This window comes from Eurosta solidaginis, chromosome 1 (assembly GCF_040869045.1).
Source record: "Eurosta solidaginis isolate ZX-2024a chromosome 1, ASM4086904v1, whole genome shotgun sequence".
Taxonomy (NCBI): domain Eukaryota; kingdom Metazoa; phylum Arthropoda; class Insecta; order Diptera; family Tephritidae; genus Eurosta; species Eurosta solidaginis.
The window spans coordinates 201491215-201517743 of record NC_090319.1 but is presented as its reverse complement, the minus strand read 5'-3'; the positions used below and the strand labels follow the sequence as shown (position 1 = coordinate 201517743).

The window sequence follows — 26529 nt, the reverse complement described above, 5'->3', positions numbered from 1 at the left end:
TACGACCGTATCGAATTGTACAATATCGAAAGCCTTCGGAGGTGTCTCCGTTATTGTCATTGGCTCCTTTATATGCTTATTAATTTTATTCGTTTTGCAGTAGATGCAGTTGTTTACGTATTTCTTTATGTCACTTCTCATGTTTTTCCAGCTATATTTTTGCTTGATTTTCTTTATCATGCGATTTATTCCTGGGTGGCCACCACTAATAGGATCGTCATGATATTTGTGCATAATGTCTTTAACTTTCCCGGGATTTGTCACATGTACAACCTCTGCGGTTAGTGTTATTCTTAGATATTTGAGAACCTTGGTACATTCTTCTATAAATTTGCCTACTGCAGTATAATTACTTTTAACGAGCCTGACATGTCTTCTTACTTCAAATATATTTAGCGCTTCATATATTTTGGGGTTCTCTGTGTGACTTTCTTCATTTTTATTTTTAATATTATTTTTAGTATTTTTAGCTGCTGATCTAGTTGTGACTTTTATTACTTTGCATGCTTCCACTAACATTTCTTTTAAGTTTGTTATGTTAATGCGAGACAAGGCGTCCGCGACGTAGTTTTATTTTCCAGCAATGTACTCCACTTCAAAGTCATACTCCTCTAAATCGAGTCTTACTCGTGTTAACTGATATGAAGGCTCTTCTTCGAGAAAAGGTATGTTAAAGGGCGGTGGCCGGTTTTAATTAGGAATTTTTTGCCATAGACTTATGGTCTGAAGAAGGTTATGACCCAATACAAAGAATTACTCTATTGTAGCTTTGTTAGTTTCACCTTTTGTGAAAGATCTAGCATTTAGCAAATAGCGTAAGCAATTGGTAATTCTTTGCCGTCGTGTTCTTGGATAAGGACTGCTCCGAAAGCATACCCACTGGCGTCTGTTGTTATGCAGAATTCTTTATTGAAATCTGGGTATTGTAAAAGTTTTGGACTAATTAATGCTTCCTTTAGGTAGACAAAAGCTTTTTTGCATTCTTCCGTCCACTCGAAGGAAACATTCTTTTTGCAAAGCCTAGTTAGTTTTCTTGAGTATTCTGCGAAGTTCGGGTACAAATCTTCTGTAATAGTTGCAGAACGCTACGAACCTTTTAACTTCATCTGCTCTTTTTGGTGTTGGGTAGATTTGAACTGTTTGAAATTTGCTTGGGACGGATAATATTCCCTTGCTTGTGTATTTATGTCACTAGTAAGTTATTTCCTGGCTAAAAAATAGGCATTTATCTGGATGTAATTTTAGGTTGTATTTCCTACAGATGGAGAACACGTCTCTTATACTGTTTTCACACAGATACTTAATGATCTCATTTCACCTGCTAATGAAATCGTAAATTTTTTGCTTTCACACAGAAGTAACTGCTCGATTAGTATGAAGGATGAGACAGACAATCATGGCGGAACGACACAAGGTGGAAGCATGGTGACATACCTACAAATAAAAAAAATTCCATGTACTTGTAAATTCGATGGACAAATGTCAAAATCGTACTGCGCCGGTAGTTGATGTATCAAATCAAATAAAAAACGTTATAATCAGCTGTTCGATGCGGCCACCTTGTACCGTTCCACCATGCAGACAATGACATTTGCTTTGACAAATGACATTTTTAAGCACTGACCACACCAAAAACTAAGAAGCGGAAACGGAAGCGGAACGCTACCAACAGAGTTGCATTGTGCTTTTGACTTCATTAGGCATTCGATTAGCTACTAATGAAATAATAATAGATTCGAATTTTGTAGGGAAGATTGAGCTCAATAAGCGTCTTAATGTAGAAAATTGCCTTTATTATTCAATAAGCCGTCTGTGTGAAAATAGTATTAGGTTTTTTAACATTTGTTTTTCAGTAGAACCTAATACAACGAAATCATCCATGTAGAGAAATGCTTGGGAAGGTTTGAGGCCTGCGAACGCTAATTTAATCATTCTTTGGAACGAATTAGGTGCTACTTTTAATCCATACGGTAGCCTTTTAAATCTGTATGTGCCGTCTTCGGCTGTGAATGAAGTTATATCCCTAGATAAGATTGGGCTGTTATATTTTGATATGGAGGGTTCTATTATGTCATTTTCGATCAACTTATTAACCTGTTTGCTTATCTCCCCTTTTTGTGTCTGAGGCAATCTATATTTTTTTATGTAAATGTAGTTTTTGTTTATAAAAATTATTGGAAGAAATAGGTTCTGTTTCTATAAATTCTATGCGTAACGATGTTAATTGGAAATTTACAAATTTTGGAAAGTTTTGGTTAGTATTTTTAATTTTCCTGTATCATTACTATTTTTATAGTGTGTGCTTGTTTCAATTAGTGTATATATACTATAGTCATCTAGATTTTCAGTATTAATTTTGTAATTTTGAATAGTTGATAATTCTGACGAAAGTTTGGTCTTCATTTATGATTGTGTTTGCTATAAAAATGACTTCAGATAATTACATACTTACTTACTTACTAAATTGGCGCTTAACCGTCTAAACGGTTATGGCCGTCCAACAAGGCGCGCCAGTCGCTCCTTCGCTCCGCCAACTGGCGCCATTTGTTCACACCAATGGAATTTAAATCCTTTTCCACCTGGTCCTTCCAACGGAGTGGGGGCCGCCCTCTACCGCTGCTTCCATAGGCGGGTTCCGATAGAAACACTTTCTTGGCCGGAGCATCATCTTTCATTCGCATAACATGGCCTAGCCAGCGCAGCCGCTGCGTTTTAATTCGCTGGACTATGTTGATGTCTGCGTATAGCTCGTACAGGTCATCATTAAATCTTCTTCGGTACTCGCGATCCCAACGCGTAGAGGTCCATAAATTTTTCGAAGAACTTTTCTCACGAACACTCCCAAAGCCGCTTCATCTGCTGTTGTCATGGTCCATGCTTCTGCCCCATATAGCAGGACGGGTACGATAAGTGACTTCTAGAGTATGATTTTCGTTCGCCGAAAGAGGACTTTACTTTCCAATTGCCTACCTAGTCCAAAGTAGCATTTATTGCTGATTTCAGTGCTGATATTGTTGCTAGTGTTGATGCTGGTTCCCAAATAAACGAAGTATTTTACTATTTCGAAATTATGGCTGCCAACAGTAGCGTGGTTGCCAAGGCGCGTATGCGCTGACTCTTTGCTCGATGACAGCAGGTACTTCGTTTTGTCCTCATTCACCATCAAACCCATCTTTACCGCTTCTTTTTTCAGTTTGGAGTAAGCAGAGCTAACAGCGCGGGTGTTTAAGCCGATGATATCAATGTCATCAGCATATGCCAGTAATTGCACGCTTTTATAGAATATTGTTCCAGTGCGGTTAAGTTCTGCAGCTAGTATAATTTTCTCCAGAATCAAAAAAAAAATCGCACGATAGGGGGTCACTAGACTGGGTCGAAAAAAAGGTTGCTTATATCCGCCCTAAATTTGAAGATTATGTTGAGAGGGTTTCGGAAAAATTTTTTTAAATTTTTTTTGATCCTTCGAAATACAGCCTAAAAGGTTTTTTCGTTGTAACTTGGTTATTTGACGTCCGATTTTTAAAATAATATGTCATTATTTTGGTCTTGAGAAGTTTCACATTTCCGTTTAATGTCCCTTTTTAAGCTATGAAATCGTCTTCACATGATTAGGTCAGCTAACAAAATCGCATCGTACATTGTTGTGAACGTTCCCGCTTGCATAATCATTTTCACTTTATCATTTAAGCAGTTCTTACACATGGCTTTGACTGCTGCTTGAGTAGCATATCTGGTTGCCAAGTCTGGATTTAGTCCATCCGAGATATAAGCTCCCTCCAATGACTTAGTCATTTTTTCTATTTCCGCAGTGTATTGGTTTGCGATTTTACTGGGCTGTTGGATATTCAGAAGTTTTGCTGTCAAAACTTCCACTGACTCGCCTTTTATTGCAGTTCTTCATTTTACCTTTATTTGTGCAATTGTACTTTCATTGCTAATAAAACTTCTTGCTATGCCTTTTAGTTTTATTTTTATCATCGTTATTGCTAAGGCTTCGTGATTCTCCTTGATTTGGTCGAGGATATCAAGGACATATAGGAACCTCTGCAAATTTTCAGGCTTACCATCAAACTCAGGTAGCACTGATGAAACGTTTGTGCCATTTTGACGTTTATATTTGGTATATGTAATGGCTTTTGTTCTTCCAATGACGAAGTCTGGCTCAAAGAAGGTGATGGGGTCCGGCAACGAGAAAGTTCCGATAGAATTAAGCTAAAATCAACCTGAAGTTTTTCCTCTACTGCGGTTGGTATGGTTATATCTATCTTGTGTCTCGCTAATAAAGATCCCAATTTATCCCGAACGTTGGAAAAAAAATTGGTAGGCTTCGTTTTGGTGCTCTTTGGTGAGTATGTGATTTACTGTACTGATCACCTGTCCTATATTATTTAGTGCTTCTAAGATTATATTCAAATGTTTTGCTATCGTTTCTGGTTTTATTGTGATATTTTGGTTTATACATTTGTACGATTTTTTTGCTTTTATTTTTCCTTCAAATGGTGCCTCATAAATTTGTCCATTTCTATCTTGGGGAAACATCAGTAAGCATAAAATAATTCCACATTTAAGGGGTTTTATTAGACCTTCCTTTTTTCAAGGTTTTTCTTTAAATTCTAATACAACAGAATTAGCTTAAAATTTCAAACTTCCTTTCAATTAAACTAGTCCTACTTTTTAAAAAAAATTCCTAAGAAGAATTTCCGAGATCTAGGCCACACATACTAATTAGTCGACAAGGTGCATTCACAAGTCCCTGAAGATGATTTCTAATTGAAATCGAAATATTTAATTAAATTTTTTTTATTTGGATTTAAGTCGACACAGACACAATGCGGTCGACTACTAAGATATATAAAACATAAAATTAATGTTATAATTAAAAATATTTAAATTCAACCATACATAGGAAAGAAAGTACAAAATATCAGGCCAGACGTGACAGTATTGAATTATGCAACTCGGAAAACGAACATTCAAAACTGATGCAGTTATACAAGTTGTTGTAGTGCGAACACCAACTTCGCAGTGGATTATTTTTGGCAAAATTTTGCCGGCAAAGTGGTAAATAAAAAGGCACAAAGTGCCTGGACATTCTACCAGGAACAGCAAAATTTAGTCGACTAACAAGATCAGATGAGTCGATCTCGCCCATAATGAGCTTGTGAATGAACATTACCCCGAGTAAAGTTCTTCGATTTTCTAAAGTTGGCAGATTTATAAGGAGAAGCCTATTTCTATATGGTGGCAAATGCACACTAGAATCCCAGTTAAGACCACGTAGTGCAAATATAATGAATTGCTTCTGTACTGACTCAATACGCTTTATAAAGTTTTGATACCCTGGGCACCAGACACACGAACAATACTCTAAGATTGGTCGTACCAACGATGTGTAGAGGGTCTTAGTCAGATACGGATCATTAAACTCCTTAGCCCATCGCTTCACAAAACCGAGTATACCCGTTGCTTTGCTTACCATTGATGAGATATGCGTATTAAAAGTCAGTTTAGGATCAAAAAGAACGCCTAGATCACTTACGACAGATATACGCTCCAAAGGCGTGCTGTTTAACGTATACGATGTCAAACTTGGCTTCACTCGGTGAAATGTCATTAGTTTACACTTCGAGCAATTCAAAACTAGTAAATTTGCAGTACACCAACATTGAAATGAGTCCAAGTCTGCCTGAAGAAACTCCACACGGGAAGACTCCGAAGGCAAGTATGAGTAACAAAGTTTAACATCATCTGCATACATAAGAGTTCGGGAATGTATGAGAGTTTGTGGTAAGTCATTTATAAACAAGGTAAAAAGTAACGGACCCAAATGACTACCCTGAGGCACACCAGACGTTACATCAAACAACCTAGAAAAGCTGTTTTTAAACATAACTTGTTGAGTCCGATTCGCGAGATAGCTTTCGAGCCATGCAAGCAAATGCTTTGGAAATCCAAGTAAATCAAGTTTGTAAACTAAAAGCTCATGATTGACAGAGTCAAACGCTTTACTGAAGTCGGTATAGATCACATCCGTTTGCCTATTGTTTAAAAATCCATCCATTACAAAAGAAGTAAACTCTAGCAAGTTGGTAGTAGTTGATCTACGCGGCACAAACCCATGCTGGCAGGGCGATAATATGGAGCTACACATGTGTTGAAGTTGACATGTAATTATTCGCTCAAATGTTTTGGGAATAGCTGAAAGCTTAGCTATACCTCTATAGTTCTCGATACTAGACCTACTACCTTTTTTGTGTAAAGGTATAATAAATGATTTCTTCCAAATCAATGGAAAGGTGGCAGATTCCACAGATAATTGGAATAATTTATGTATCGGCTCAGATAAGTTAACTGCACAGTATTTGAGTACACAACTAGGAACGCCATCTGGACCCGGAGAAAAAATCGGTTTCAAACCGAGAAGGCTCTGAAGAACAGTATTCTTATCAATTACTGGATTAGGAATGCAATTAAAACTTTCCAAGTTGTAGGAGTGTTGACCGGGTTGAAAACGTTTAGATGAGTAGGTCGACCTGAAGAATTCTGCAAATAATTCCGCAATATCATTATCAGAACTAGCATTCTTGCAACCAAAAGAAAAAGTAGCTGGAAAACCAGATGTTTTCCTCTTGGAATTAACAAAACTGAAAAATCTTTTCGGATTGTTGAAAAATTGAAATTTACAACTGCTTAAGTACAATTTATAACATTGTTGGTTTAGACAATGAAAGTTGCAACGAGCAACCGAATATTTAGAAAAATCGGCAGACGATCCTGATCTCTTGAAACGTTTATAAAGCCTAGATTTAACATTATTGAGTCTAATAAGTTGTCTTGTGAACCAAGGTGGTTTACTTGTTCCAGCACTAACACATCGAAGGGGGACACAGCTTTCAAAGAAGCCATCAAGAATACCGTAAAATAATGAAGTCGCTGAGTTGACGTCCTTACTCGAATAAAGATCTGACCAGTCATGAGTAGCAATCAATTCGTTGAGTTTTATGAAGTCCGCCTTATAAAAACATCTTGAGCGGGATCGAGATTTTAATTTTGTAAAGCACAGCTCCATAGGGGGCTGAATAATATCAATTTCTATTTCAAGCGTAGGATGTAAGGGATCTTCTGGAAAAGATAAAGGAGAAATACGATTGAGAGCAATACCCACTGATTCATCCACAAATACCAGGTCAAGAATCTTGTTTTTACAATTTAAAACATTGTTGATCTGTACGAGAGATGTATCTAAAATAGTCTTAACGAAATCATGCTGACAGGTGGGAGTCAAAGTGTTTGAGTCGCTCAAGCTAATCCAATTTACCGAGGGTAAGTTGAAATCACCAAGAACGACTAAGCGATCTTTGTCTCGCAACTGAGAGTACAAGTTTCGAATAGCTAAATTATGGCAATTGTAAACATACATATCCGACCGGGGCGGAATATATGAGCAACAAATATATAAGTTAAAACATCGCATTGAAATCTTTACTGCTATAAACTCAATATCAAATGCGTTGTCCGACAACAGCAACTCGGATGAAAGACTTGAGTCCACAGCAATAAGAACACCGCCTGCTCTAGATATACGATCACGCCGGTAAACGACGTAGTTACTTGAAAAAAGCTCAGCGTTAAAATTGTCAGGTTTTAACCAGGTCTCGGTGAAAGCAACAACCTGCGCTGTAAAAGCGAAACTGTTAAGAAAAAAGGTATTTAATTTAGATCGTAAACCACGAACATTTTGGTAATGAACGACTATAGAGAGTGAGTCGGTGACTACTTTTTTGCTGTACCCGCGGTGAAGGTAATAGAGTTTTTTGGCACTATATTGGTATTTCTCTTGTACAAATGCACCACAGAATGCTCCGGCCAAAAAGAACTGTCAAGAACACTATCAACATAAAGGTGTGGCACAGTTATTTTAAAAGATGAAATTTCCCTTTCATATTTAAAGTTAAATTTGAAAACTTCAACACTAGAATTATTAATATTAAGTTTAGAGCATATATAATTTGAAATATCATCGACAGTCAATGAAGCATGCAACCGAGAAACAAAAATTGCTCTGCGAGGCGGAACGGCAGTCACCTCCCTAGGACCAACAGGTTGCACCACGGAAACTGTCGAAGCAGAAATAGATGTTGATGTGGATGCAGAAGTTGACGTAGATGCAGGCGATGAGCCCACTGTCGAAGCAGAAATTGATGTTGAAGTTGATGTAGATGCAGAAGTTGATGTAGATGCAGCTGACGAACCCACTGTGGTCGACTTCTTACGACGTTTGCTAACACCTGCACGTTTGCCTTTATTACCCTCATCAACATACTGTGACTCAACAGCATGCTTTGTGTTATTGGTTTTTAATGTAGTATTGTTTGCAGTTTTGTTGTGCGTGTCATTGTTATTATTATTTTTAACTAAAGAAGAAGCATAGGTACTAGCTTTAGCGCGACCAATGCTGTTGACCACCGCTTTAGATACAGGAGCAGAATTTATCTCATTAATATTTAATGATGTTCTATGTATGTTAGAATGTGTTGATGAAGCGCCATGAAGATGAGTGTCAGACAAAGAGCGAAAACGAAAGCTGTTCAAAGGCAATGGCTGTTTAACATGAAACTTCGCAAAATCTTCTCTCAAGACTTTCACATCATTTGCGACAGCAGTGTTGTTGTCATTAAGGTATTTAAAATCAGAGCGAATCTCTGCTTGCCAATCGCTAATTTGAGCACGCAAACGATGGCCATCGTCGAGTGATAACTTCAGTGCGGTTATGAGCTCTGCATTCTTAGCTTTAAGCAGGTTAATTTCACTCACTAAAGATACTAGTGTTTGTTCAATATTAACATTATTAGCAACACTTCGCTCATTATCATTGTTTACAGCATCGACAATTGAGTCATTGCACAGCGCAGACAAATCAATTACTGTATTTTCAGTTGTATTTATTGTTGATGTAGCACTGACAGTGGGGGGTGGCGAGCGAATAGAGCGACGTCGTTCACATGCACAAACCTTGCAATAATAAGCACTATTGGTTTCACTCAAATATTCGAGATCAGTAGGCAAAACACCGGTACAATGCAAATGAAAAAAATCGACCAAATAAATAAATACAACATATATGGTATAATCAATTGCATTTTTATTACTAATATATATGTGTGGCCTAGAGCTCGGAAATTCTTCTTGATATAACTTTTGAAAGGCCGAAAATAAAAATAAAAACAACATCAAAAATTCCTAAGCAAAAACAAAAGGCCGCTCAATTGATTCTAAACTTAAATATACTTATAAAACTTGTTGCCAGTCAGAATATTGTTTTGCTCTTATCAAAATATCCGTGGTTTGCTGATGTTGTCATTCTGCTTGATTACGCTTTGCCCACCTGTGATAATATTCCACTCGATTATGCTTTGTCTAGCTGTAGCTATTGTTGTTGCTTGAAGTTTTTTCCAATGGCATTTGGTTGTCCTATATTGCTGAATAATGCAATAGCATTTGATTCTTCTGCAGAGGGGCGCCATTTAATTCATCGTCTGGATCCGATTTATATCCTTTTTTTTTAATTACTGGATCGGTGGGAGGAATGCAGTATTCTAGCTCTACTGCTATACGCGTTAAAGTATTTTAGCTCTACTGCTGTACGTGTTACAACGCGTGATCCGATTTCCCGTTTTTTATACAAACAAAAAAAACTTGGCAGGATCTGATCAGTCAGATCGTTTAAGAAATTTTCCCTTGTTCAGCAAATTTTATGCTTAATGATCGAACTGGAAGGATCGCCATGTAAAACTTGAAATGAATGAAAGAGGAACGCTGATGAGTAGCGTTAAAAATTGATTGTCTTTATTGAAGAAATGCCTTTCTTTTTATACACAATTTCCTATTTTACACATACGTAATTACACCAATACTTACAAGCTAAAGGTATCTACATATATTATGTGTCAGCATATTAGTTTGCCCTAATTTTAGATATTTGTCATTATGTGCATATAAATATTTTGGCAGGCACATTGACAAACTGTTATTGACGTTCAATCACGCTATTAACGAATTGGTCAATGTGCCAGTTAAACGCAACCGGATATGTGTCTTGCTGTGGGCATTTGTGTGTGATGTTGAAATCCCGCTGTTTTGGAGTGAACATAATTTATGTGGATCGTGTGTGTGAGGTCAACATTTATATATGCATAAAAAATGCATTGACATATAAGAGCATAATGCATAATGCTACACCATCCACCTTAGAAAGACTCATATTTAATTGGAGACAATTGTATGTGACTATTCCAGAGATTTAATGACCCACTTGACTTTTGCTTGAGTTTAAAAAAATTATAATTGCGTTTGTATTCTTGATGTTGACAGTAGTGAGTTTGTTTATGCCGGTTTTATTTGTTTACATTAGTTTACATTTGTTTTTAATATGCTGACTTTCGTTGTTTCCTTTTTTTATATCATGCTATTTTGTTTTTTTTTCTTCTTTGGCGTGTTTGTATAGTTATTATTGTGACTGAGGTATTGTATCATGTTACCTATTGAAATTCGTTTGACACAATCGACTTTCAAGTGTGTCGACCCACTTAAAATCCGCTTGTGTTTACAAAATATTCTTTAATATTTAATCATTTTGTGGTCACACTTTATTAGGTAATGGTAACTTGATGCCAAAAGGGATATGTGTGTTTATGTGTTCTTTGCTTTTGTTTGTTTACATGTTCTTTACATATGTATCTATTATGCTGATTTTTGTTTTGAACATATTCTATTGGCTTTTGTTTTGTCCTCTTTTTTTTTTACAAGTAAAGTGGGATGCTTATGTTGAAACTCTTTTGTTTTTTTTTTTTTTTTTTTGTTTGTTAAGTTGTGTGAGTTACTAGCAGATATTTTATATTGGTTTAAGCCTATTCTTATGGAATATTATTTCCTTATCTTTATTGTTCCTATCACTATTTCCTATTCTACGTGATATTAATTTGAAATTGTTGTTTTCATAAATATTCTTTACCTTATACTGTCCTTTATATTTATTATCTAACTTATGGCCCGGGTCATTTCTAACTAACACTAGGTCACCTATACCTATTTCCTTACTTTATCTACTTCTATCATAGTTTGTTTTTAGTTTTTCTTTGGCCTCCTGGACTAATTTCCTAGCTCGTTGCTGCGCTATTTGTAGTCTGTATTTTATTTCTTTATCATGTGCCTCGTGATTATACACTGGGCTGGAAGTTCGTAGGTTGGGGGTTTTTTCGCGAATATAAGCTCGAAAGGACAATACCCATGTACGGTCAATGACGTCGTATTGTGACAGTACGCGAAATGCCTGAGGTATTCATTCCAATCATCTTTGTCACTGGATATGTATAAACGTACATATTCATTAATCGATCTGTGACTACGCTCTACAGTGCCCAAAGTCTGATGATGGTATGGTGTTGAGTTTTTATGCTCAATTTTTAGCATTTCGCACAGTTATTCGAATAAGCTATTTTTATATTCGGTTCCCATATCTGTTATGATTGTTTTCATGCAACCATAAGTCAAAATGAAATGCTCTCGAATACAGTTTTAGCAACTGTTATCACATGTTTGCTTGGGATTGGGATTTCTACCAAGTATTTGGTTAGATCGCATATAAAGGTAACTGCATATTCGTTTCCATTTATCGATTTTGGTAACGGTCCGACCGTATCGATTTGTACAATATCAACAGCCTTCGGAGGTGTATCCGTTATTGTCATTGGTTCCTTTATATGTTTATTAATTTTATTCGTTTTGCAGTGGATGCAGTTGTTTTTGCTTCATTTTCTTTATCATGCGATTTATTCCTGGGTGGCCACCACTAATAGGATCGTCGTGATATTTATGCAAAATTTCTTTAACTTTCCCGGGAACGAGCCTGACATGTCTTTTTACTTCAAATTTATTTAGCGCTTCATATATTTTGGGGTTCTCTTGTGTGACTTTTTAATATTTAATATTATTTTTAGTATTTTTAGCTGCTAGATCAGAACAAGTTGCGCCTTTTATTACTTTGCATGCTTCCACTGACATTTGTCTTAAGTTTTTTATGTTAATGCGAGACAATGCGTCCGCGACGTAGTGATATTTTCCAGCAATGTACTCCACTTCAATATCATACTCCTCTAAATCGAGTCCTACTCGTGTTAACTGAGATGAAAGGCTCTTCTTGGAGAAAAGGCATGTTAAAGGGCGGTGGTCGGTTTTAATTAGGAATTTTTTGCCATAGACTATGGCCAATACAAAGAATTACTCTATTGTAGCTTTGTTAGTTTCACCTTTTGTGAAAGATCTAGCATTTAGCAAATAGCGTAAGCAATTGGTAATTCTTTGCCGTCGTGTTCTTGGCTAAGGACTGCTCCGCAAGCATACCCACTGGCGTCTGTTGTTATGCAGAATTCTTTATTGAAATCTGGGTATTGTAAAAGTTTTGGACTAATTAATGCTTCCTTTAGGTAGACAAAAGCTTTTTTGCATTCTTCCGTCCACTCGAAGGAAACATTCTTTTTGCAAAGCCTAGTTAGTTTTCTTGAGTATTCTGCGAAGTTCGGGTACAAATCTTCTGTAATAGTTGCAGAACGCTACGAACCTTTTAACTTCATCTGCTCTTTTTGGTGTTGGATAGTTTTGAACTGTTTGAAATTTGCTTGGGTCGGGTAATATTCCCTTGCTTGTGCATTAATGTCATAAGTAAGTTACTTCGTGGCTAAAAAATAGGCATTTATCTGGATGTAATTTTAGGTTTTATTTCCTACAGGTGGAGAACACGTCTCTTAAGTTTATTAACATTTGTTTTTCAGTAGAACCTAATACAACCAAATCATTCATGTAGAGAAATGCTTGGGAAGGTTTGAGGCCTGCGAACGCTAATGTCATCTTTCTTTGGAACGAATTAGGTGCTACTTTTAATCCATACGGTAGCCTTTTAAATCTGTTTGTGCCGTCTTCGGCTGTGAATGAAGTTATATCCCTAGAGTACGGGTCTAATTATATTTGATGGAAACCTGACATAAGGCCTAGACATGAAAAATATTTCGCTCTTCCAAGTTGGTCCAGAATGGCATCAATTCTTGGGAGTGGAAATTTATCCGCTGCTAGCTTTTTATTGACCTGTCTATAATCAACAACCTATCTCCATCATTTTTCTGTATGCCTCGGAAGTGGTTTTGTAGGGACTAATAAGATTGGGCTGTTGTATTTTGATGTGGAGGGTTCTATTATGTCATCTTCGATCAACTTATTAACCTGTTTGCTTATCTCCCCTTTTTGTGTCTGAGGCAATCTAGAGTTTTTTATGTAAATGTAGGCGGAGCGAAGGAGCGCCAATTAAGTAAGTAAGTAAGTTTTTGTTTATAAAATATATTGGAGGAAATTGGTTCTGTTTCTAGTGCAAATATGTCTATAAATTCTATGCATAATGATGTTAATTGAGAATTGACAAATTTTGGAAAGTTTTTGGTTAGTCTTTTTAATTTTTCTGTATCATTACTATTTTTATTGTGTGTGCTTGTTTCAATTAGTGTATATATACTATAGTCATCTAAATTTTCAATATTAATTTTGTAATTTTGAATAGTTGTGGTGATAATTCTGACGAAAGTTTGGTCTTTATTTGTGATTGTGTTTGCTATTAAAATGCCTTCAGATAATTATTGATGGGGTATGAAGATGTTCTTATTATCAGTGTTTACTGTGACTTGTCTAACGACTTCAGATCTAGCAGGGATCGTAATTGTATTAACGGACAGACAATTTGTCAGGTGCATTGTTATTGTTTGGGGGAAATCATATGGTCTTAAGATTAGTTTATCCTCTGTTTTGCCATAATCTAGAATGCAATTATATTTCTTTATAAAGTCTAAACCTACGATTCCATCGCATGGTATTGGGAAGTCGTCTTCTACGACGTGAAATTTATGATAAATTAAGAGGCCATCACCTTTTAAGTCCGCTTTGACTGTGCCTAATGTGCTCGTTATGCCTTGACCTATGCCCTTTAAATCTATTATTTGTGTTGTATTTATTTGTGTATGATTATCTATTTGATTCTTTTTTATGATTGAAATATCTGCTCCTGTATCTACTAGGAGGTTTGAAACTGAGTTACTTAGAGTCGCTTTAGTGGATACGTAGCTATTTAAGTGTAAATTTAGTACACATATTTTACAGTTGCGTACGTTACGTGTCTGGCTATAATTTCTATTTTCCATTTTGTGTTGCGACCCTTTGGGAATTATTATTTGGTCTTGTGGTATTGTTATACCTTGGTTGTGGTCTGAACCTTCTGCCTCTATAACTTCCGTAGTTACTATTTCGGTAACCCCCACGGAAATTACTCCGGTATTGACTTTGATGTCTTATATTCGAAATAGTGTTTGAGCTGCCTGTTATTCCCGTGCAGCTGTTTGTGAAATCGCATCGTTCATTGTTGTGAAAGTTTCCGCTTGCATAATAATTTTCACTTTATCATTTAAGCAGTTCTTACACATGGCTTTGACTGCTGCTTGAGTAGCATATCTGGTTGCCAAGTCTGGATTTAGTCCATCCGAGATATAGGCTCCCTCCAATGACTTAGTCATTTTTTCTATTTCCGCAATGTATTGGTTTGCGGTTTTACTGCGCTGTTGGATATTCAGGAGTTTTGCTGTCAAAACTGCCACTGATTGCAGTTTTTAATTTTAGCTTTATTTGTGCAATTGTACTTTCATTGCTAAAAAAAACTTCTTGCTGTGCCGTTTTGTTTTGTTTTTATCATCGTTATTGCTAAGGCTTCGTGATTATCCTTGATTTGGTCGAGGATATCAAGGGCATCTAGGAACCTATGCAAATTTTCAGGCTTACCATCAAATTCTGGTAGCACTGATGAAGCGGTTTTGATAAATTCTACTACTGTTTGTGCCATTTTGACGTTTATATTTGGTATATGTAATGGCTTTTGTTCTTCCAAGGACGGAGTCTGGCTCAAATAAGGTGATGGGGTCCGGCTACGGGAAAGTTCCGATAAAATTGAGCTAAAATCAACCTGAAGTTTTTTCTCTACTGCGGTTGGTATGGTTATATCTATCTTGTGTCTCGCTAATAAAGATACCAATTTGTCCCGAACGTTGGAAAAAAAATTCGAAGGCTTCTTTTTGGTGCTCTTTGGTGAGTATGTGATTTACTGTATTGATCATCTGTCCTATATTATTTAGTGCTTCTAAGATTATATTTAAATGTTTTGTTATCGTTTCTGGTTTTATTGTGGTATTTTTGTTTATACATTTGTACGATTTTTTTGCTTTTATTTTTTCTTCAGATGGTGCCTCATAAATTTGTTCATTTCTATCTTGGGAAAACATCAATAAGCATAAAAAAATTCCACATTTAAGGGGTTTTATGAGGACGACCTGAGCATTCCAATTTGCTTGCCTAATTAGATGTAATTTCTTTCATAATGAACAGATTTTTTTTAACAAAATATTTGAAATATATTTTAATTTTCCTTATATTTCCTTACTTTTTTTTCAACGTTTTTCTTTAAATTTTAATAAAAAAGAATTAACTTAAAATTTCAAACTTCCTTTCAATTAAACTAGTCCTACTTTTTAAAAAAAATTCCTAATCGCAAAAACAAAAGGCCGCTCAATTGATTCTAAACTTAAATATACTTATAAAACTTGCTGCCAGTCAGAACGTTGTTTTGCCCTTACCAAAATATCCGCGGTTTGCTGATGTTGTCATTCTGCTTGATTATGCTTTGTCCATCTATGATAATATTCCACTCTATTATGCTTTGTCTATCTGTAGCTATTGTTGTTGCTTGAAGTTTTTTGCAATGGCATTTGGTTGTCCTGTATTGTTGGATAATGCAATAGCATTTGATTCTTCTGCAGAGGGGCGCCATTTAATTCATCGTCTGGATCCTGATTTATATCCTTTTTTTTTTAAATTACTGGATCGGTAGGAGGAATGCAGTATTCTAGCACTACTGCTGTACGCGTTACAACGCGTGATCCTTTTTCCCTTTTTTATACAAACAAAAAAAAAAAATTTGCAGGATCTCTGATCAGTCAGATCGTTTAAGCAATTTTCGCTTGTTAAGTAAATTGTATGCTTAAGGGCCGAACTGGCAGGATCGCCATGTAAAACTTACAATAAATGAACGAGGAACGCTGATGAGTAGCGTTAAAAATTGATTGTCTTTATTGAAGAAATGTTTTTCTTTTTATACACAATTTCCTATTTTACACATACGTAATTACACTAATACTTACAAGGTAAAGGTATCTACATATATTCTGTGTCAGCATATTAGTTTGAACTAATTTTAGATATTTGTCATTATGTACACATAAATATTTTGGCAAGCACATTGACAAACTGTTATTGACATTCAGTCACGCTATTAACGAATTGGTCAATGTGCCAGTTAAACGTAATCAGATGTGGGTCTTGCCGTCGGCATTTGTATGTGATGGTGAAATCCCGCTGTGTTGGGGTGAACATAATTTATGTGGGTCGATATTGTAATATGAATGCAATATGAATGTGTGCGGTCGGTATATGCATAAAAACGCATTGGCATGGAAGAGCATAATGCATAATGCTAGTTACAAATGGTTCAGTTACTATTATTTTTAATAATATTTATACTAATTTTAATTAATTTTAGTTTTAATTATTTTATAAATATTTCTTATATTTTATGTATAGATATTTTTTCAAACGGATTAATTTTATTAAGAGTTTGGATTTGTGTCCTTATATTAAATTCTAGTTGGATAATTAGTAAATGAAATAATTATAAGAATTTATTTTTATTAAATATTTTAATTTTATTGATATTTTTAATTTTAACTTTTAGTTCAATATTTATTATTTATTTACATTTTATTTATTTTTTGAAAGTAGATTATTTCTTATATTATTTTTGATTTTGGGTTGAGGTTATCAACCTGAGCGTTTAAAAGCTGCAATTTATTTATTATTTTATACTTTGTTTGTTTCTTTACCTATATTAATTAGTATTTTTTATTTATATAATACTTTTATAAATTTAAATTTTTATTTCTTATATAAATACTTTTATTCTATTTCGGCCTTTATTTTGCAAATTTTTATAAAAATTTTTTCGAGCTCTAGGCCATGTATATGTAAATTGAAACACCAAAAATGCTTGTTTTACATATAAATTTTATATTTGTCAAATTTATTTTTATCAGTTTATTTTTATCGATATTTCGATTTCAAACTGAAATCATCTTCAGGACTGAAAGGCATGTAAAAACAAAAACATATTAACACATAAAACATAACAACATTCCATAATTTTTAACATACACTCTTGAGTGTACCTCATCGACGAATTTAACAAATCTTAAAATAAACAAGTACAAGGGAAAACGTTAAACAAAAAAGTAAACATCTAAAGAACCGTAATAATAAACAAATTTTTACATAAACAACAATACGTTAAATAATAAGCAGTAAGTGGCGCTCAGCACATTAGCGTTGGGACAGCATATTTGGAACGACACTCTTCTCACGAGGAATTGTAGTTATTGTAATCAACCGACGATAGGCTGCCGCGCAGCCTTCTACATCTGCCTTAAAATGTATTCTTTGATCTCTTGGTGTATTGATAATATGAAGCATTTCTAATGTGTATCTTTTGTTGTAATGCCTCTCTTGTTGAATTACTGCTACGTTGTTTAAATCTGGACAGTGCCCGGTTACTCTGCAATGTTGTGTCAAAGCTGTTTTATTATCATTAACGTGGTCCCGATTTTTGATATTAGATTTATGCGCGGAAATCCTTGTCTTTAATTTTGATTTTGTCGTCCCGACATATACTTTATTGCATACGTGGGACCCGTCGCCGTTTCATGAAATTTGGTATATTACGTCAGATTTCTCGTATTTTTCGATTTTGTCCTTTGTGTTGCTAAAAATTTGTTGTACGGTATTGTTGTAAGTGAAGGCCATTTGGAATTTTTCGTGGTCATACATATTGGAATATTTTAGCCTGTTGGACAGTCCAGGGACATATACGGACGTTTTATATATTTTATTTCTATTATTATTTATTCGATTGGTACTTGATTTTTCAAAATAATCGCGGATATAACCTTTTATGAGATATATCGGAAAGTCGTCGTTTTTAAGCATTTTTACAATAATCTCTATATTTTTATTATGGTATATTTCATCTCTGATGGTCAGCACTCTTCGAATAAAATTTCTTACTGTGTTTACTATAGTTGGTTTGCTGTGTTTCGAGTGGAAATTAATCAATCTGCCTGACGATGTAGGTTTTTATACCGGTCAAAGTATAGTTTCTTGTATTTTCTTATCACCATAGTGTCTAAAAATGGTAGCTGGCCATCCTTTTCAATTTCATGGGTAAACTTTATTGATTTATTATAACTGTTTAAGTTCGTCAGCATATCCTCTACAGCATCAATTTTTACGATGGCGAATAGATCGTCGACGTAAATAGCATAAGAAATAAATTACAACAAAAACTTGATACGGAAGACGCGACCGCATTTTTCGAAAGTGAGAAAACCTTAACACATATTTTAGAAACGAAGGTAAAGAACATACAAACCAACAAATTCGAGAGGCTTAAAGACGTTCAAAAACGATCGCTTAATATCCAAAGCGTGCCGGAATGGCTTTGTAATACGACAAACACAAACATACCGACAGACACACAGTGCTACTCTCCTGAGGTTCAAAGTTCTCGTTACCAACAACCAATGATAAGTTTCCACTATTTAAACTGATAGCTGACGGAGAGGACTGTATACAGACTATTAAAGAGAAAGAAGAGCAAGAAATTGAGCGGAACAATTTTACCACATTAATAAGAGATCACTTAAACAAGTCAAAAAACAACGCGCAGGACGAGTTTATTTTAGACACACTACACCAAACGAAAAATTTTCTCAAAGAAAATAAAAATTTATTAGTTTTGAATGCCGACAAAGGGAATTTCACAGTTATGATGGACAAATCAGACTACGACAAGAAAATACAACAAATCGTGAATGATATTTCGGCTTATCGCGTATTAAAACGTGACCCTACCAATAGGTTACAGGATAAAAATAACGAAATTGTTGAGAAACTATTTAAAAATAAAATAATTGATTTGAAGGAGAAATATCGTCTAATAAGTAAAACGGCAAACGCTCCAAGGTTATATGGTCTTCCCAAGATTCATAAGGAAGGCGTACCCCTGCGTCCTATATGTTCGTCTGTTAACTCCTCGTCTTATAAGTTATGCCAATATGTTGTTAATGTTCTCAAAAATCTAACAAAAATTTCGAAGTACAATGTTAGAGATTCGGTAGAATTCAAAATCAAGGTAAAAGATACTTATATAAACGATTCATCGTCTGATTTCGTTCGATGTGGTTTCCTTGTTTCACAGCATTCCAGTCGACCATGCTTTGGATATTATAGCATCTAAATGGAACCAATTAAAAGCCCAACCAGTATTAGTAAAGAATTGTTTTTGGAAATTGTGAGATTTTGCATTAAAGAAACCCGATATTTCAAACCAAATAATAAAATATATGAACAGCGGTAGGGAATGCCAATGGGGTCACCAGCTTCACCTGTCATTGCAGACTTAGTAATGGATGAATTACTGAGTAAATTCGAGGAAGACTCTCCTAATAAACCCCGCTTTTTATCTAAATACGTCTACGATCTATTCGCCGTCGTAAAAATTGATGCTGTAGAGGATATGCTGACGAACTTAAACAGTTATAATAAATCAAAAAAGTTTACCCATGAAATTGAAAAGGATGGCCAGCTACCATTTTTAGACACTATGGTGATAAGAAAATACAAGAAACTATACTTTGACTGGTATAAAAAACCTACTTCGTCAGGCAGATTGATTAATTTCCACTCGAAACACAGCAAACCAACTATAGTAAACACAGCAAAAAATTGTATTCGAAGAGTGCTGACCATCAGTGATGAAATATACCATAATAAAAATATAGAGATTATTGTAAAAATGCTTAAAAGCAACGACTTTCCGATATATCTCATAAAAGGTTATATCCGCGATTATTTTGAAAAATCAAGTACCAATCGAATAAATAATAATAGAAATAAAATATATAAAACGTCCGTATATGTCCCTGGACTGTCCAACAGGCTAAAATATTCCAATATGTATGACCACGAAAAATTCAAAATGGCCTTCACTTACAACAATGCCGTTCAACAAATTTTTAGCAACACAAAGGACAAAATCGAAAAATACGAGAAATCTGACGTAATATACCAAATTTCATGTAACGGCGACGGGTCCCACGTATGCAATAAAGTATATGTCGGGACTACAAAATCAAAACTAAAGACAAGGATTTCCGCGCATAAATCTAATATCAAAAATCGGGACCACGCTAATGATAATAAAACAGCTTTGACACAACATTGCAGACTAACCGGGCACTCTCCAGATTTAAACAACGTAGCAGTAATTCAACAAGAGAGGCATTACAACAAAAGATACACATTAGAAATGCTTCATATTATCAATACACCAAGAGATCAAAGAATAAATTTTAAGGCAGATGTAGAAGGCTGCGCGGCAGCCTATCGTCGGTTGATTACAACAACTACAATTCCTCGTGAGAAAAGTGTCGTTCCAAATACGCTGTCCCAACGCTAATGTGCTGAGCGCCACTTACTGCATATTATTTAACGTATTGTTGTTTATGTAAAAATTTGTTTATTATTACGGTTCTTTAGATGTTTACTTTTTTGTTTATCGTTTTCCCTTGTACTTGTTTATTTTAAGATTTGTTAAATTAGTCGATTAGGTGCACTCAAGAGTGTAAGTTAAAAATTATGGAATGTTGTTATGTTTTATGTGTTAATATGTTTTTGTTTTTACATGCCTTTCAGTCCTGAAGATGATTTCAGTTTGAAATCGAAATATCGATAAAATTAAACTGATAAAAATAAATTTGACAAATATAAAATTTATATGTAAAACAAGCATTTTTGGTGTTTCAATTTACATATACATGGCCTAGAGCTCGAAACAATTTTTATAAAAACTTATATAAATATTTATTTAATTATGAGTTATTATATTTATCATTAATGATGTTGTTTTAGTAAAAATACCTATATTTTTAATTCAATTATGAATACGTAAAGCTCATGTAGAGGCTCCTGTTTCAGGTTCAATAATTTTGGCGGGAATTATATTAAAATCAGGAGGTTATGGTTTATTACGATTTTTTTCATTTCTGCAATTTATTGGATTTAAGTACAATTATATTTTTATTAGAATTAGATTAGTTGGAGGATTTTTGATTAGTTTAGTTTGTTTACGTCTAACTGATTTAAAATATTTAATTGCTTATTCTTCTGTTTCCCATATAAGAATTGTTTTAAGAGGTATTTTAACATTAAATTATTGAGGATTATCTGGTGCTTATGTATTAATAATTGCGCACGGTCTTTGTTCATCTGGTTTATTTTGTTTAGCAAACATTACCTATGAACGATTAGGTGGTCGCAGATTACTAATTAATAAAGGTTTATTAATTTTATACCTTGAATGACTTTATAATGATTTTTGTTGTGTATTTGTAATATATCTGCTACTCCATCATTGAATTTATTAGGAGAAATTTCTTTATTAGATAAAATTATTAAATAGTCTTGGTTAAGTATAATTATATTATCATTAATATCTTTTTTTGGGGTTTGTTACACTTTGTATTTATATGCTTATACTCAGCATGGAAAAAATTTTCTGGTTTATATTCTTTTAGAGTAGGTAAAATTCGAGAATATCTCCTTTTATTTTTACATTGATTTCCATTAAATATATTGATTTTAAAAAGAGATATATGTATAATTTTATTTTAAAATAATTTAAATAGTTTAATTAAAATATTGATTTGTGATGTCAATGATATGATGTGATCATTTTAAATTGTGAAAAAATTATCTATTTGTAATATTGGATTTTTATTATTAATTAATTTTAGATTTTTATTTTTTTTATAAGTTTAAATTTTTTATTAAAAGATTTAATTTATTTTTTGGAATGAGAAATTGTTAGATTAAATCCTTTTAGAATTGTTATAAATTTTTTATTTGTTTGAATAAGATTATTATTTATGTGTTTTGTAAAAATAATTCGTTCTTTTTTAATTTATTATAGAAAGGAATATATAATAAATGAATTAAGTATTAATCGTGTTATTATATTAGTTTTTATGTTTGTTATATCAATAATGTTATTAGCTATTTCTCCTAATTAAATTTGAATTTTATTAGGTTGAGTTGGGATTAGTCTCTTATTGTTTAGGAATTTATTTTCAAAATTTTAAATCTTATAATGCATAACAGTATTATCAAATCATATTGGTGACGCTGCTTTTTTATTAGCTATTTCTTGAATATTAAATTATGGAAGGTGAAGATTTATTTTTTATTTAGAATTTATAAAAAATGATTTTGAGATAAATATTGTAGTGATATTAATTATATTAGCAGCTATAACTAAAAGAGCTCAAATTCCTTTTTCTTCTTGATTACCTACAGCAATAACTGCTCCTACTCCTGTTTCTGATTTAGTACATTCTCCAACTCTTGCAACTGCTGGAGTATATTTATTAATTCGTTTTAATATTTTATTATCAGATTCTTTATTAAGATGTATTTTATTATTATTATCTGGATTAAATATATTTATACCTGGATCAGGTGCTAATTTTGAATTTAATTTAAAAAAAATTATTGCTTTATCAACTTTAAGTCAGTTAGGTTTAATAATAATTATTTTATCAATAGGTTTTAAAAATTGGCTTTTTTCATCTATTAACTCATGCTTTATTTAAGGCATTGTTATTTATATGTGTAGGTGCTATTATTCATAATATGAATAATTTTCAGGATATTCGTTTAATAGGGCGGTTAAGAAGTTTTATACCTTTTACTTAAAATTGTTTTAATATTGCAAATTTAGCTTTATGTGGAATACCTTTTTTAGCTGGATTTTATTCTAAGGATATAATCTTAGAAATGGTTTCTATAAATTATTTTTCAACTGGTTCGTTTAATTTATTATTCAATAATTGTTGAGTGAAATTGTGATTCTTTAAATATACTGAATGATGAAGGATGAATTATGCTTCGAGGTATAATCGGATTAGTAATTATAAGAATTTTAGGGACTAGAATATTAAGATGATTATTATTTGTTACTCCTTATATAATTTGTTGACCTTTTTAATTTATAAATCTTTTAATCAAGGTTGATCTGAAGTTTCAATTAGTAAAAATTTATATAATAATTTAATTAAATATTCTCAATTACTTTTTGTTTTTCATAATAATAATTTAAAAATTTATTTAATATTATTTATTTTATGAATTATTATATTAATAATTTTATTATTAATATTTTATTCAAATAGTTTAAATTTAGAGTATAACATTGAAGTTGTTAAGGTAATTATGTATGTAGTGAATAAGTTATAGTAATAATAATGAAATTTATAAACAAATTTTTTTAATTTTACAATGAAAATGTAATGTTTTTATTAAACTATATAAATTACATAAGTATAAATTGAATTAAACCATTAAAAGATAAAAGATAGCAGCTTTTTCTTGGTCATCTTACTTCTTTAATTGAAGTTTATGATCTCATTTTTATCATTAACATGATAGGCCTCTCTTTGGCTTCAATTAATAATATAAATAAGGGTAGAAATGTTACCTAAGGTTAGGTCGAAACTAAATGCAATAAAATTGCTTCATTATTCAAGGTAGATTGAAGATAAATACTTTTTGAATGCAAATCAAATGTTATTTTTAACTACAACCCTATTATACTATAAAATTATTATGATCAATTTAATATTCCTTTATTTCAATCATGATAAAGTCCAATAATTAAAATAAATGTAATTGAAGTAATAGTTCATATAAAAATATTGGATAATTTAATAATTATAATTATATTACATTTATTTAAAAAAAATTTTAGTTGAAGCAATAGTTCATATAAAAATATTGGATAATTTAATAATTTTAATTATAGGTAAAATTAATGCAATTTCTACATCAAAATTAAAAAAATAATTGTAGTTAAAAAAAATTGTAAAGAGAAAGGTAATCGTGATGATGATCTTCAATATATTCATAAGCTTGAAGAATTGAAAAATAAATTAATCCCTAATAAAATTGTAAAAAATAGTCCTTGTGTAGTTTGTGAGTAATTATTTTTTATTAATCTATGATAAGCTCATGTAATTGTTACACCTGATGTTAACAGAATAATAGTATTTAATAAAGGAATTTGAAAAGGATTAAAACGTTTAATTCTTATAGGTGGTCATGAAATACCTAATTGAATTTATGGGGCAAATCTTCTATGAAAAATAGCTCAAAAAACTTATAAAAAAATGTATTTTCTGATAAAATAAATAAAATTATTCCTCATCGAATTCCTAGTGTTACAGATAAAGTGTGAAGTCCTTGAAATGTTCTTTTTTTATCATTTTTTTGAGCTTTTTTCATAGAAGATTAGCCCCATCAATTCAATTAGGTATTTCATGACCACCTATAGGAATTAAACCTTTTAATCCTTTTCAAATTCCTTTATTAAATACTTATATTTTTCTGTTGGTGAGCTCTAGGCGTCTTTTAAATAAAACAACTCGGTTTGTTGCTTGGGGGGGGGGGGGGGGGGGGGGGGGGGGATAGGAAGTTTTACAATTAAGACTAACCTTTTCTTTTAAATCAATGACCTTGTTGTTGTATAATTTATCTACTATATCGTTGTTTTTCCCTTGAAGCTGATTGGTAGGATCGCGTTTTAATACTTTGTACATGGAAATATCATTAACAATTTTCTGCATCTTTATGTCGTATTCAGTTCTGTCCATTAACACTGTGACATTTCCCTTATCTGCATTGAGAACTAAGATTTGTTCATTCTTTTTCAAAAATTGTTTGGTGGCGCGCAGTGTGTCTACCGTGAATTTGTCTCTAGCTGAAATTATTGTTTTGTTAATGTGGTTCTGTAGAAGTGCCGTCAAGTTTTTCCTTTCGATTTCCTGTTTATCTTTTTCTTTAATAGTTTGAATGTGATTTTCCCCATCTGCTATCAATTTGAATAACGGGAATTCTTTAACCACCGTGGGCAGAGCATGTTTGGGACCAAGGGAAAGAAGCCACATGATATTTGTCGGTATTTGTATATCCGTCGTGTTACATATATATTCAGGTATCACCCTAATGTTAAAACTTTTTTCTTGTTTTTGCTTTAGATGTTCGTACTTGCTCACCTGTGTATTTTTCATGTTGTTCTTGAGAGCATTCGTCAAAAGCTCTTCGCTTTTAAAGAATGCCGTGGCATCGTGTGTTGTAAGGGATTGTGTTATTAGTGTTTTTAACCTATTTACCTCTTTTCCTTTTCGCCGTAGAATTTCATGTTTTATTGTGATTAGTAAATTTAAAAGTTTGTACCCGATCCTCTCCATGTATGTATTTACGGTGTTCGATAGTTTTGTTGGTATTTTGTGGCTATTGATATTGTTGTTAATAGTGTAAAGAATGGTTTTGGTTGCATTGGTTATGAAACTCGGTGGAACTCTATTTCTCCTACATCTCTCCAGGAACTTTGTTGATTCTGATATTCTCGCGATTTGCTGTGTGTTGCGTTGGTATTGTTTAATACTTCTCTTGGTTTTGTTGTTGTAACCATTTTTGATGTTTTTGTAAACGTTTGTGTTGCCGTTTACCTCTCGGTGTGCTCTCCGTTTTGACATAATTAATTTGTTCATTGGCCGTTAATGAATAAATATATATATTTTTCTGTTAGTGAGCTCTAGGCTTCTTTTAAATAAAACAACTCGGTTTGTTGCTTGTATGTATTTAATTATTCGAACCGAGTTGTTTTATTTAAAAGAGGCCTAGAGCTCACCAACAGAAAAATATATATATTTATTCATTAACGGCCAATAAACAAATTAATTTATTAAATACTATTATTCTGTTAACATCAGGTGTAACAATTACATGAGCTCACCATAGATTAATAAAAAATAATTACTCACAAACTACACAAGGACTATTTTTTACAATTTTATTAGGAATTAATTTATTTCTCAATTCTTCAAGCTTATGAATATATTGAAGCCCCATTTACAATTGCAGATTCTATTTACGGATCTAAATTTTTTATATCAAAAGGATTCCATGGAATTTATGTATTAATTGGAAAAACCTTTTTATTAATTTTCCTAATTCGTCATTTGAATTATCATTTTTCAAAAAATCATCATTTCCGATTTGAAGCAGCTGCTTGATATTGACATTTTGTAGATATTGTATGACTAGTAAGTATTATATATTTCAATTTATTGATGAGGAAATTAATAATTTATTTATCTATATAATATAATTGTATATTTGACTTCCAATTATAAAGACTACAAATAACAACTAATAACAGTAGTATAG

The 26529-nt window shown here is 32.9% G+C and overlaps 1 protein-coding gene and 1 pseudogene across 4 annotated transcripts in view; one reads left to right on the top strand and one right to left on the bottom strand.

Annotated features, from left to right (window-relative positions):
• The window catches only part of LOC137236981 (trypsin-1), a 709096-nt gene that overhangs the window by 551176 nt on the left and 131391 nt on the right, over nt 1-26529 (bottom strand). The window lies entirely within an intron of this gene.
• LOC137238765 (NADH-ubiquinone oxidoreductase chain 4-like) lies at nt 16623-21918 on the top strand (annotated as a pseudogene).